Source organism: Rhinoderma darwinii, chromosome 4, assembly GCF_050947455.1.
Source record: "Rhinoderma darwinii isolate aRhiDar2 chromosome 4, aRhiDar2.hap1, whole genome shotgun sequence".
Lineage (NCBI taxonomy): Eukaryota > Metazoa > Chordata > Amphibia > Anura > Rhinodermatidae > Rhinoderma > Rhinoderma darwinii.
The window spans coordinates 101,325,898-101,338,325 of NC_134690.1; positions in this window are offsets into that span (position 1 = coordinate 101,325,898).

The following is a 12,428-nucleotide window of genomic DNA, read 5'->3' on the forward strand; positions in this document are numbered from 1 at the left end:
ACTTTTTTGTGAAATTCGGCGAACTAGCCGAACCGAACTTTTGAAAAGTTCGCTCATCTCTATTAAGAACCCATATTTTTATAATTAGTTAATGAAGAGAAGTTTTTAGGAAGGTATATTTCATAGTCATCAGCTACTTTCATGATAGATAAAGGGGTGGGACTTTGTTTCTTAGAGAATCCCATATTTTTGTCATTAAGGAGTGAAGAGTCTATAGGTTTCCAGAAGAACGAATATAGTGGCACAGGTGAGAAGTGTTCTTCTAAATCAACACAGAGTTTGCTGGAATCCCCTCGGGCTCATACTACAATTTGCACAACATAGCAACATAGGTGTCTTTCTGATAGAGACGCCAGTTAGGGAGTACTATTCCACCACAATGTTTGTGTATCGTAAGTATATTAAACATTATGCAAGACTTTTTTTCATACCAGAGATATTTGGTGGTACAACCAAAAGGTCAATACTAGCACAAAGAATCATAAATCGTAATAAAAAAAATCACTTTATTGAGGCATCCGCCGAAACGCGTGTCGGGTTCTGGCGTCTCTCCTGTGCAGGAACATGAATAGGGCATTTTTTGTCCTTTTCAGCCTTGTGGTTATTTTGATTTGATACGCTTTTGAATGATGCCAATGCTCTGTGCCTTGTTACACACATATACACTTTCCAACTTTTATGTCATTATCATTAGTATTATATATTGTTATTGACTATAGTAAATCTTTACATATGATGCGCTAGCTGCATCTATTGGCCTTCCACTTACTCTTGTATCCACATGTCTGTATACTTCAATTTATACATGTATATGTCCTGACTGTATTTCATCCTTTCCTGCATTGGCTGATGCCAGGTTTTTTACATTGTGTGACTCATCTTTTAAATGTTTTGAGACCATCCCCCAATAAAGTGATTTTTTTAATTACAATTTAAGATTCTTTGTGCTAGTATTGACCTTTTGGTTGTAGGTTTATCTATATGTTTTTGGTCAATGCACCAAGTTACACTTGGTCTACATGTTTGGATGTCTCTATTTAGATACACGTGAACTTTTCTTTTTATTATTTTCTGATACATGCTGCATTTTTGCATCTTGAGACACTCCTCTTGTTCCCTATATGTACAAATAGGTTATATTTGGTGGTGGGTCTATGGAGTTGCAGGAAAAAGGAGGAGGGAATATGGATCGGGAGCATCTCTAATATGTATAAGATTTTTCGTAAGACGATGACTTTTAGTCGATTTTTCTTTCCCATCCTCGATAAAAAGGAGCCTGATCATGAGTCTATGATAGACTGGGTCTTGGATAGGATACCCTATAATTTAAGTTATAAAGATCATTCCCAGTGGGGCTAATTTTAATGCCAAGGTGAGAGATTGACGATGCAGGCCATTAGTAGGGAAAGTTGGATTGAAGGTAAGAGCGGTCTGTATGTGAGATGTTGATGTCTTTTGCCTTAGATTTCAACATGTTTATCTTGCAGTTTGACAAGGAACCATACGTGGCAAATATACAGTATGCTGTGGCTTATGGAAGGTCTGTGTAGGGTTAGTTCTGACTAACATTACATTGTCTGCGTAGGATGCTATAAAGTTAGTGTGTTGTTTAGTGCTAAGGCCTTGTATATCCAGATCTACTCTGATTGTTTGGAGTAATGGATCAATAGACAGTTCAAAGAGGATAGGTGATAGAGGGCAACCTTGTAGGGTTGCATTGAGAATATAAAAATTTGAATATGAAAACAAGTTATAAATATGCTTGGCAGAGGTATGTAAATACATACAGAAAATATTATCTTCAAATGGGCTGGGGAATTTGTAGTTGTCTAGGACCTCTCTGATAAATGTCAAGTCCACCCTGTGAAAACCTATCTCTGCATATGTTCCCAGTAGGACCAGTTGTTCCTTGCCATGTTTGGTGATTTGCAAAAAGATGTAAGATGCCAATGGAGTTATCCTTACCCTCCCTCCCTGTGACAAAGCTAGCTTTATCAGCGTTGATAGGCATGGGTACGATTTTCTGCAGTCTCTGGGCTAGTAGGTTGGCAAACAATTTAAAATCGACATTGAGGAGGGAGATTAAGCGACAGCTGCCACAATGGGTAGGGTCCTTGACCTCCTTATGTATGAGAGAAATGTGAGCTTCGAGAGACTGGCGAGGTAGAGTATGACCAGCTAGGAGAGTGTTGCAGGTCTGAAGCAGGGGAGAGAGTAGGACCTCCGAGAAGTTTTTACAGTAGGAAACGGGAGACTGGCCCTGGGGCTTTGCCTGCAAGGCATTTTGACAGGGTGGACCAAAGCTTTCTCCGGGTGAATGGCTGAAACAATTTATCTTTGGATAGAAGGGGTAGTGTGGGAAGTCTGATCCATTTAAGAACATCTCTGATTTGTTTGGATCAGGCTTTTTGGGCTAGTTTTGCAACCTTTTAATTGGTATAGTTGTCAGGGATCATTAGCATGTATATTGTTTGCAAAAATATTATCCTTACATAATAAATATATACATATATATATATATATATATATATATATATATATATACACACACTACCGTTCAAAAGTTTGGGGTCACCCAGACAATTTTGTGTTTTCGTCAAAGAATGCTCCATTTGCAGCAATTAATGCATTGCAGACCTTTGGCATTCTAGCTGTTAATTTGCTGAGGTAATCGGGAGAAATTTCTCCCCATGCTTCCAGAAGGCCCTCCCACAAGTTGGATTGGCTTGATGGGCACTTCTTGCGTACCATACAGTCAAGCTGCTCCCACAACAGCTCTATGGGGTTGAGATCTGGTGACAGTGCTGGCCACTCCATTACAGATAGAATACCAGCTGCCTGCTTCTTCCATAAATAGTTCTTGCCTAATTTGGAGGTGTGCTTTGGGTCATTGTCCTGTTGTAGGATGAAATTGGCTCCAATCAAGCGCTGTCCACAGGGTATGGCATGGTGTTGCAAAATGGAGAGATAGCCTTATTCAAAATCCCTTTTACCTTGTACAAATCTCCCACTTTACCAGCACCAAAGCAACCCCAGACCATCACATTACCTCCACCATGCTTGACAGATGGCGTCAGGCACTCTTCCAGCATCTTTTCAGTTGTTCTGCGCCTCACAAATGTTCTTCTGTGTGATCCAAACACCTCAAACTTCGATTCGTCTGTCCATAAAAATGTTTCCAATCTTCCTCTGTCCAATGTCTGTGTGCTTTTGCCCATATTAATCTTTTCCTTTTATTAGCCAGTCTCAGATATGGCTTTTTCTTTGCCACTCTGCCCAGAAGGCCAGCATCCCGGAGTCGCCTCATCACTGTAGATGTTGACACTGGCGTTTTGCGGGTACTATTTAATGAAGCTGCCAGTTGAGGACCTGTGAGGCGTCTATTTCTCAAATTAGAAACTCTAATGTACTTGTCTTGTGCTTAGTTGTGCACCGGGGCCTCCCACTTCTCTTTCTACTCTGGTTAGAGCCTGTGTGTGCTGTCCTCTGAAGGGAGTAGTACACACCGTTGTAGCAAATCTTCAGTTTCTTGGCAATTTCTCGCATGGAATAGCCTTCATTTCTAAGAACAAGAATAGACTGTCGAGTTTCACATGAAAGCTCTCTTTTTCTAGCCATTTTGAGAGTTTAATCGAACCCACAAATGTAATGCTCCAGATTCTCAACTAGCTCAAAGGAAGGTCAGTTTTATAGCTCCTCTAAACAGCAAAACTGTTTACAGCAGTGCTAACATAATTGCACAAGGGTTATCAAGTGTTTTCTAATCATCCATTAGCCTTCTAACACAGTTAGCAAACACAATGTACCATTAGAACACTGGAGTGATGGTTGCTGGAAATGGGCCTCTATACACTTGTTAAGGATCTGCCAGGCACAGCTTCTGTATCCACGCCCATAGGTAATCAGTCTGCACCTGCTTCTATGTCTGTGAGACTGACTCCATCTTCCACCACTCAGTATGGCAGGCTTAGGAGTGGGAGAGCCTATCACAGCCTGGCCAGACGGAGCTAGCTCCCGCCCTCTGTCTATTTATACCTGCCTTTCCTGTTCCTCCTTGCTTGTGATTCTTCTCGGTTGGTTTCCTGGCCCTGCTGCAGCTTCTTGAACTACTTGGCTTACTGACTACTCTTCTGCTCTGCGTTTGGTACCTCGTACACTCCTGGTTTGACTCGGCTTGTTCACTACTCTCCTGCTCTACGTTTGGCACCTCGTACTCTCCTGGTTTGACTCGGCTCGTTTACTACTCTTGTGCTCACGGTGTTGCCGTGGGCAACTGGCCCGTTTCCCTTTGTTCTGTGTTTCCTTGTCTGTTGTCTGTCGTCCACTTATTGAGTGTAGGGACCGTCGCCCAGTTGTACCCTGTCGCCTAGGGCGGGTCGTTGCAAGTAGGCAGGGACTGAGTGGCGGGTAGATTAGGGCTCAGTTGTCTGTTTCCCTATCCCTGTCACTACAACACCTATGTAGATATTGCATTAAAAACCAGACGTTTGCAGCTAGAATAGTCATTTAGCACATTAACAATGTATAGAGTGTATTTCTGATTAATTTAATTTTATCTTCATTGAAAAAAACTGTGCTTTACTTTCAAAAATAAGGAAATTTCTAAGTGACCCTAAACTTTTGAACGGTTGTTTATATATATATATATATATATATATATATATATATAATATATATATATATATACAGTGAAGGAAATAAGTATTTGATCCTTTGCTGATTTTGTAAGTTTGCCAACTGTCAAAGACATGAACAGTCTAGAATTTCTAGGCTAGGTTAATTTTACTAGTGAGAGATAAATTATATTAAAAAAAAAACAGAAAATCACATTGTCAAAATTATATATATTTATTTGCATTGTGCACAGAGAAATAAGTATTTGATCCCCTACCAACCATTAAGAGTTCAGCCTCCTCCAGACCAGTTACACGCTCCAAATCAGCTTGGTGCCTGCATTAAAGACAGCTGTCCAAATGGTCACCTGTATAAAGGACTCCTGTCCACAGACTCAATTAATCAGTCTGACTCTAACCTCTACAACATGGGCAAGACCAAAGAGCTTTCTAAGGATGTCAGGGACAAGATCATAGACCTGCACAAGGCTGGAATGGGCTACAAAACCATAAGTAAGACGCTGGGTGAAAAGGAGACAACTGTTGGTGCAATAGTAAGAAAATGGAAGACATACAAAATGACTGTCAATCGACATCGATCTGGGGCTCCATGCAAAATCTCACCTCGTGGGGTATCCTTGATCCTGAGGAAGGTGAGAGCTCAGCCGAAAACTACACGGGGGGAACTTGTTAATGATCTCAAGGCAGCTGGGACCACAGTCACCAAGAAAACCATTGGTAACAGATTACGCCGTAATGGATTAAAATCCTGCAGTGCCCGGAAGGTCCCCCTGCTCAAGAAGGCACATGTACAGGCCCATCTGAAGTTTGCAAATGAACATCTGGATGATTCTGAGAGTGATTGGGAGAAGGTGCTGTGGTCAGATGAGACTAAAATTGAGCTCTTTGGCATTAACTCAACTCGCCGTGTTTTGAGGAAGAGAAATGCTGCCTATGACCCAAACAACACCGTCCCCACTGTCAAGCATGGAGGTGGAAACATTATGTTTTGGGGGTGTTTCTCTGCTAAGGGCACAGGACTACTTCACCGCATCAATGGGAGAATGGATGAAGCCATGTACCGTCAAATCCTGAGTGACAACCTCCTTCCCTCCACCAGGACATTAAAAATGGCTCGTGGCTGGGTCTTCCAGCAGGGCAATGACCCGAAACATACAGCCAAGGCAACAAAGGAGTGGCTTAAAAAAGAAGCACATTAAGGTCATGGAGTGGCCTAGCCAGTCTCCAGACCTTAATCCCATCGAAAACTTATGGAGGGAGCTGAAGATCCGAGTTGCCAAGCGACAGCCTCGAAATCTTAATGATTTACAGATGATCTGCAAAGAAGAGTTCCAAAAAATTCCATCTAACTGTAAAGGATCTGCCAGGCACAGCTTCCGGGTTAACTCCCTTAATTAATCAGTCAGCACCTGAATCTACATCCCTGAGACTGACTCCAGCTTCCACCACTCAGGCTGGCAGGCTTAGGAGTGGGAGAGCCTATCGCAGCCTGGCCAGACTCAGCTAGCTCCCGCCCTCTGTCTATTTATACCTGCATTTCCTGTTCCTCCTTGCTTGTTATTCTTTTTCGTGTGGTTTCCTGGCCCAGCTACAGCTCCTTCTATTTTGTTCCTGCTCCATTCAGACCCTGGGTTACTGACTACTCTTCTGCTCTTCGTTTGGTACCTCGCACACTCCTGGCTTGACTCGGCTCGTTCACCACTCTGGTTGCTCACGGTGTTGCCGTGGGCAACTGCCTTTTGACTCCCTAGACCAGGCTATGGCTTTAGCGGTACGACTTGACCGACGTCTCAGGGAACGACAACATGAACGTTTATGTGTTTTCTCCTCCGACTCCCCCATGATGCCTCCCGAAGTTCCGTTACTTCGTTGCTCCAGGAAAGACTCAGAGATACCTATGCAACTCGGGGCCTCCGTGTCCCCCCAACAACGTAGAGAATTCCGCAGGAAGAATGGTCTCTGCTTCTACTGTGGGGATGACAAGCATCAAGTGAACAACTGTCCTAAGCGTAAGAATGCAGCCAGAGAACTTCCGCGCCTAAGTGATCATCGGGGAGGTCACTTGGGCGCACAGGTATTTCCAGTAAATAGGAAACGTACTAAGATCTTGCTTCCCTTTCAGGTCTCTTTTGGTGGTAGGTCTGCTACCGGCAGTGCCTTCGTGGATTCAGGGTCCTCTACTAATATTATGTCTGTGGAATTTGCTATGTCTCTTGCTATGCCTCTGATTGATTTGCCTAAACTTGTCCCTGTAGTGGGTATCGACTCCACTCCTCTTGCTAATGGTTATTTTACACAGCATACCCCTGTTTTTGAACTCCTTGTTGGCTCCATGCATTTGGAGCAATGCTCTGTACTGTTGATGCAGGGATTATCGTACGATTTGGTTCTAGGCCTTCCCTGGTTGCAGTTGCATAATCCCACATTTGACTGGAATACTGGGGAGCTAACCAAATGGGGTAATGAATGTTGTACGTCATGTTTTTCTGTTAATTCTATTTCTCCCCCTGAGGAGGCGAATACGCTACCCGAGTTTGTTCAGGACTTCGCTGATGTTTTCTCTAGAGAGGCCTCCGAAGTGTTACCTCCTCATAGAGAATACGATTGCGCTATCGAATTGGTACCAGGAGCTAAGCTTCCTAAGGGTAGGATATTTAATCTTTCTTGTCCCGAACGTGAAGCCATGAGAGAGTATATCCAGGAATCCCTGGCCAAGGGTTACATTCGTCCCTCTTCTTCTCCGGTAGGTGCTGGCTTCTTCTTCGTGGGGAAGAAGGATGGTGGTCTTAGGCCATGCATTGACTACCGTAGCCTGAATAAGGTCACGGTAAGGAACCAGTATCCCCTTCCTTTGATTCCTGATCTCTTTAATCAGGTTCAGGGGGCCCAATGGTTCTCTAAATTGGATCTACGGGGGGTGTATAACCTTATTCGCATCAAAGAGGGGGATGAGTGGAAGACTGCGTTTAACACGCCCGAAGGCCATTTCGAATACCTCGTCATGCCCTTTGGGTTGTGTAATGCCCCTGCGGTCTTCCAGAATTTCATAAATGAGATTTTGAGAAATTACCTGGGGATATTTCTTGTAGTGTACCTTGATGACATACTGGTGTTTTCCAAGGACTGGTCCTCCCACATTGAGCATGTCAGGAAGGTGCTCCAGGTCCTTCGGGAAAACAAACTGTTTGCCAAAACCGAAAAATGTGTGTTTGGGGTACAGGAGATACCATTTTTGGGTCAAATCCTCACTCCTCATGAATTCCAAGGTTCAGGCTGTGGCGGAATGGGTCAAACCTGCCTCCCTGAAGGCGTTACAGTGTTTTTTGGGGTTCGCTAATTATTACAGGAGATTTATTGCTAACTTCTCGGTCATCGCTAAGCCTCTTACGGACCTCACTCGCAAAGGTGCTGATCTCCTCCACTGGCCTCCTGAGGCTGTCCAGGCTTTTGAGGTCCTTAAGAAGTGCTTTATCTCGGCCCCGGTGCTGGTTCAGCCCAACCAAATGGAGCCATTTATCGTGGAAGTTGACGCATCTGAGGTGGGAGTGGGGGCTGTCTTGTCCCAGGGTACCAGGTCCCTCACCCATCTCCGCCCCTGTGCCTACTTCTCCAGGAAGTTTTCGCCAACTGAGAGTAACTATGATATTGGCAACCGCGAACTCTTAGCCATTAAATGGGCATTTGAAGAGTGGCGCCACTTCCTGGAGGGGGCTAGACACCAGGTAACGGTCCTTACCGACCACAAGAATCTGGTTTTCCTAGAATCTGCCCGGAGGCTAAACCCGAGACAAGCTCGATGGGCGTTATTTTTTACCAGATTCAATTTTTTGGTTACCTATAGGGCTGGGTCTAAAAATATTAAGGCTGATGCACTGTCGCGTAGCTTCATGGCAAGCCCTCCTTCGGAGGAAGATCCTGCTTGTATTTTGCCTCCAGGTATAATCATTTCCTCGATCGATTCTGATTTAGTCTCTGAAATTGCTGCTGATCAAGGTTCAGCTCCCGGGAACCTTCCTGAGAACAAGCTGTTTGTTCCCCTGCAATTCCGGCTAAGGGTACTTAGGGAAAATCATGACTCTGCACTATCTGGTCATCCAGGCATCCTGGGTACCAAACACCTCATTACCAGAAATTATTGGTGGCCTGGGTTGCCTAAAGACGTTAAGGCCTACGTCGCCGCTTGTGAGGTTTGTGCTAGGTCCAAGACTCCCAGGTCCCGACCAGCGGGCTTACTGCGTTCGTTGCCCATTCCCCAGAGACCTTGGACACATATCTCCATGGATTTTATCACCGATTTGCCTCCATCCCAAGGCAAGTCTGTGGTGTGGGTGGTGGTAGACCGCTTCAGTAAGATGTGCCACTTTGTGCCCCTCAAGAAACTACCCAACGCCAAGACGTTGGCTACCTTGTTTGTCAAACACATCCTGCGTCTCCATGGGGTCCCTGTCAATATTGTTTCGGACAGAGGGGTACAATTTGTTTCATTGTTTTGGAGAGCCTTCTGTATGAAGTTGGGGATTGATCTGTCCTTCTCCTCTGCCTTCCATCCTGAAACCAATGGTCAAACGGAGAGGACTAATCAATCTCTAGAACAATACTTAAGGTGTTTTGTCTCTGACTGTCAATATGATTGGGTCTCATTCATTCCCCTCACCGAATTTTCCCTTAATAACCGGGTCAGTAACTCGTCAGGGGTCTCTCCCTTTTTCTGTAATTTTGGGTTTAATCCACGGTTCTCCTCCGTTTCACCTGGTAGTTCCAACAATCCCGAGGTAGAGGTCGTTCATCGGGAACTGTGCACAGTCTGGGCCCAGGTTCAGAAGAACCTAGAGGCGTCCCAGAGCGTACAAAAAACTCAGGCTGATAGAAAAGGTTCTGCTAACCCCCTGTTTATGGTCGGGGATCTGGTGTGGTTGTCGTCTCGGAACTTGCGTCTCAAGGTTCCGTCCAAGAAGATTGCTCCCCGGTTTATTGGGCCGTATAAGGTCATTGAGGTCCTCAATCCTGTCTCCTTCCGGCTGGAGTTACCCCCGTCTTTACGTATACATGACGTGTTTCATGCCTCCCTCCTTAAACGCTGCTCCCCGTCCTTGGCTCCCTCGAGGAGACCTCCTGTTCCCGTCCTCACCCCTGAGGGGGTGGAATTCGAGGTGGCCAGGATTGTGGACAGCAAGATGGTCCAAGGCTCCCTCCAGTACCTGGTCCATTGGAGAGGTTACGGGCCCGAGGAGAGGACTTGGGTACCCGCCCGGGATGTTCACGCTGGGGTATTGGTCAGGAGGTTCCACCTGCGTTTCCCCAGTAAGCCAGGTCCACTTAGAAAGGGTCCGGTGGCCCCTCATAAAAGGGGGGGTACTGTAAAGGATCTCCCAGGCACAGCTTCGGGGTTAACTCCCTTAATTAATCAGTCAGCACCTGAATCTACATCCCTGAGACTGACTCCAGCTTCCACCACTCAGGCTGGCAGGCTTAGGAGTGGGAGAGCCTATCGCAGCCTGGCCAGACTCAGCTAGCTCCCACCCTCTGTCTATTTATACCTGCATTTCCTGTTCCTCCTTGCTTGTTATTCTTTTTCGTGTGGTTTCCTGGCCCAGCTACAGCTCCTTCTATTTTGTTCCTGCTCCATACAGACCCTGGCTTACTGACTACTCTTCTGCTCTTCGTTTGGTACCTCGCACACTCCTGGCTTGACTCGGCTCGTTCACCACTCTGGTTGCTCACGGTGTTGCCGTGGGCAACTGCCCCTTTCCCTTGCTTGTATTCCCTTGTATGTTTGTCGTGTTTGTCGTGCACTTACTGAGTACAGGGACCGCCGCCCAGTTGTACCCCGTCGCCTAGGGCGGGTCGTTGCAAGTAGGCAGGGACAGATTGGCGGGTAGATTAGGGCTCACTTGTCCGTTTCCCTACCCCCCGGTCATTACACTAACATGTGTGCAAACCTCATCATCAACTACAAAAAACGTCTGACTGCTGTGCTTGCCAACAAGGGTTTTGCCACCAAGTATTAAGTCGTGTTTGCCAAAGGGATCAAATACTTATTTCTCTGTGCACAATGCAAATAAATATATATAATTTTGACAATGTGATTTTCTGTTTTTTTTTTTATTTTATATAATCTATCTCTCACTGGTAAAATTAACCTAGCCTAAAAATTCTAGACTGTTCATGTCTTTGACAGTGGGCAAACTTACAAAATCAGCAAGGGATCAAATACTTATTTCCGTCACTATATATATATATATATATATATATATATATATATATATATATATATATATATATATCAGTATATTCCACAAAGTACTTGAATGTATGTAACAAGATGGGGACTGCATAAGGAACACGCCTATGGAAGACACTGTCCCTGGAATGCAAGAGGAGTGTACAGATGAACTCACAGCTGAATAGAGCCAATAGGGCTTAAGCACGTCCCACCTTCCTACAGAGAAGATTTTTTGTAAACTCTTTGTGTAATAAAAGTTTAGTTGTACTTCCTACTTCACTGAGGGAGGATCTTTACCAACAACTCTGTCTGTTATATCTCTTCCATGCATGCCCTCAGTTTCCAATTTACAGAGGTGGCTATTCGATCTGAAATAACAGGGAAAGGAACCCTGTCATAGTGAGGTATAAAAGTTGATGAAGGTTGACTTTGATATCTTTAGAGTCATATGAGAGTCGACCAGATGCTGTCAGAATCGAGATGGGGCACTATATGGGGGGGTCTACTGCCTTATTAGCATTTCAATGGTCCTCAGTACAGGAAGGAGCCATTGTAAACTGCATGTGGAGGCATCTGGATATACTTGAAATAGATTTACCCACACTGTACAGATGCACGTTGGAAGGTATATGGATGGTCTTAGGCTGGGGTCAATGAAGTGGGCAGTGTCAATTCAGAGATAGGAACATTTAGACCAGGGGTCTCAAGCACGCGGCCCGCGGGCCGCATGCGGCCCCTGGGGCTTTCATCTGCGGCCCGCGGGACACAGAGGCTTTAGTATCGGCTCTGCTCCGAGACTCTGGAATTCCCTGACATCGCTGTCCACATATGAACAGCGATGTCTGGGGCTTCCCCAGAGCCGGAGTCCCGGGCAGAGCGCTAGTACAGACTCTGTGGAATTCCCTGACATCGCTGCCCATATATGGACAGTGTGTCAGGGTCTTGCCCAAAGCGGAGCAGAGCGCTGGTGTCGGCTCTGCTCCTGGACTCTGCGGAATTCCCTGTCATCACTGTCCACATATGAACAGCGATGTCTGGGGCTTCCCCAGAGCTGGAGTCCCGAGCAGAGCGCTGGTGTCGGCTCTGCTCCGGGACTCTGTGGAATTCCGTGACATCGCTGTCCACATATGAACAGCGATGTCTGGGGCTTCCCCAGAGCCGGAGTCCCGAGCAGAGCGCTGGTGTCGGCTTTGCTCCGGGACTCTGTGGAATTCCCTGACATCGCTGTCCACATATGAACAGCGATGTCTGGGGCTTCCCCAGAGCCGGAGTCCCGGGCAGAGCGCTAATATAGGCTCTGCTCCGGGACTCTGTGGAATTCCCTGACATCGCTGCCCATATATGGACAGTGTGTCAGGGTCTTCCCCAGAGCGGAGTCCCGGGCAGAGCGCTATTATCAGCTCTGCTCCGGGACTCTGAGGAAGCCTCTGACATCGCTGTCCATACATCGACAATGATGTCAGGGGTTTCCCCAGAGCAGGAGTCCCAGTGATGTCAGGAGCACAGCTGGAGTCCCAGGAAAAGCCTACTAGCGCTCTGCCTGGGACTCCAGCTCTGGGGTTGCTCCTGAC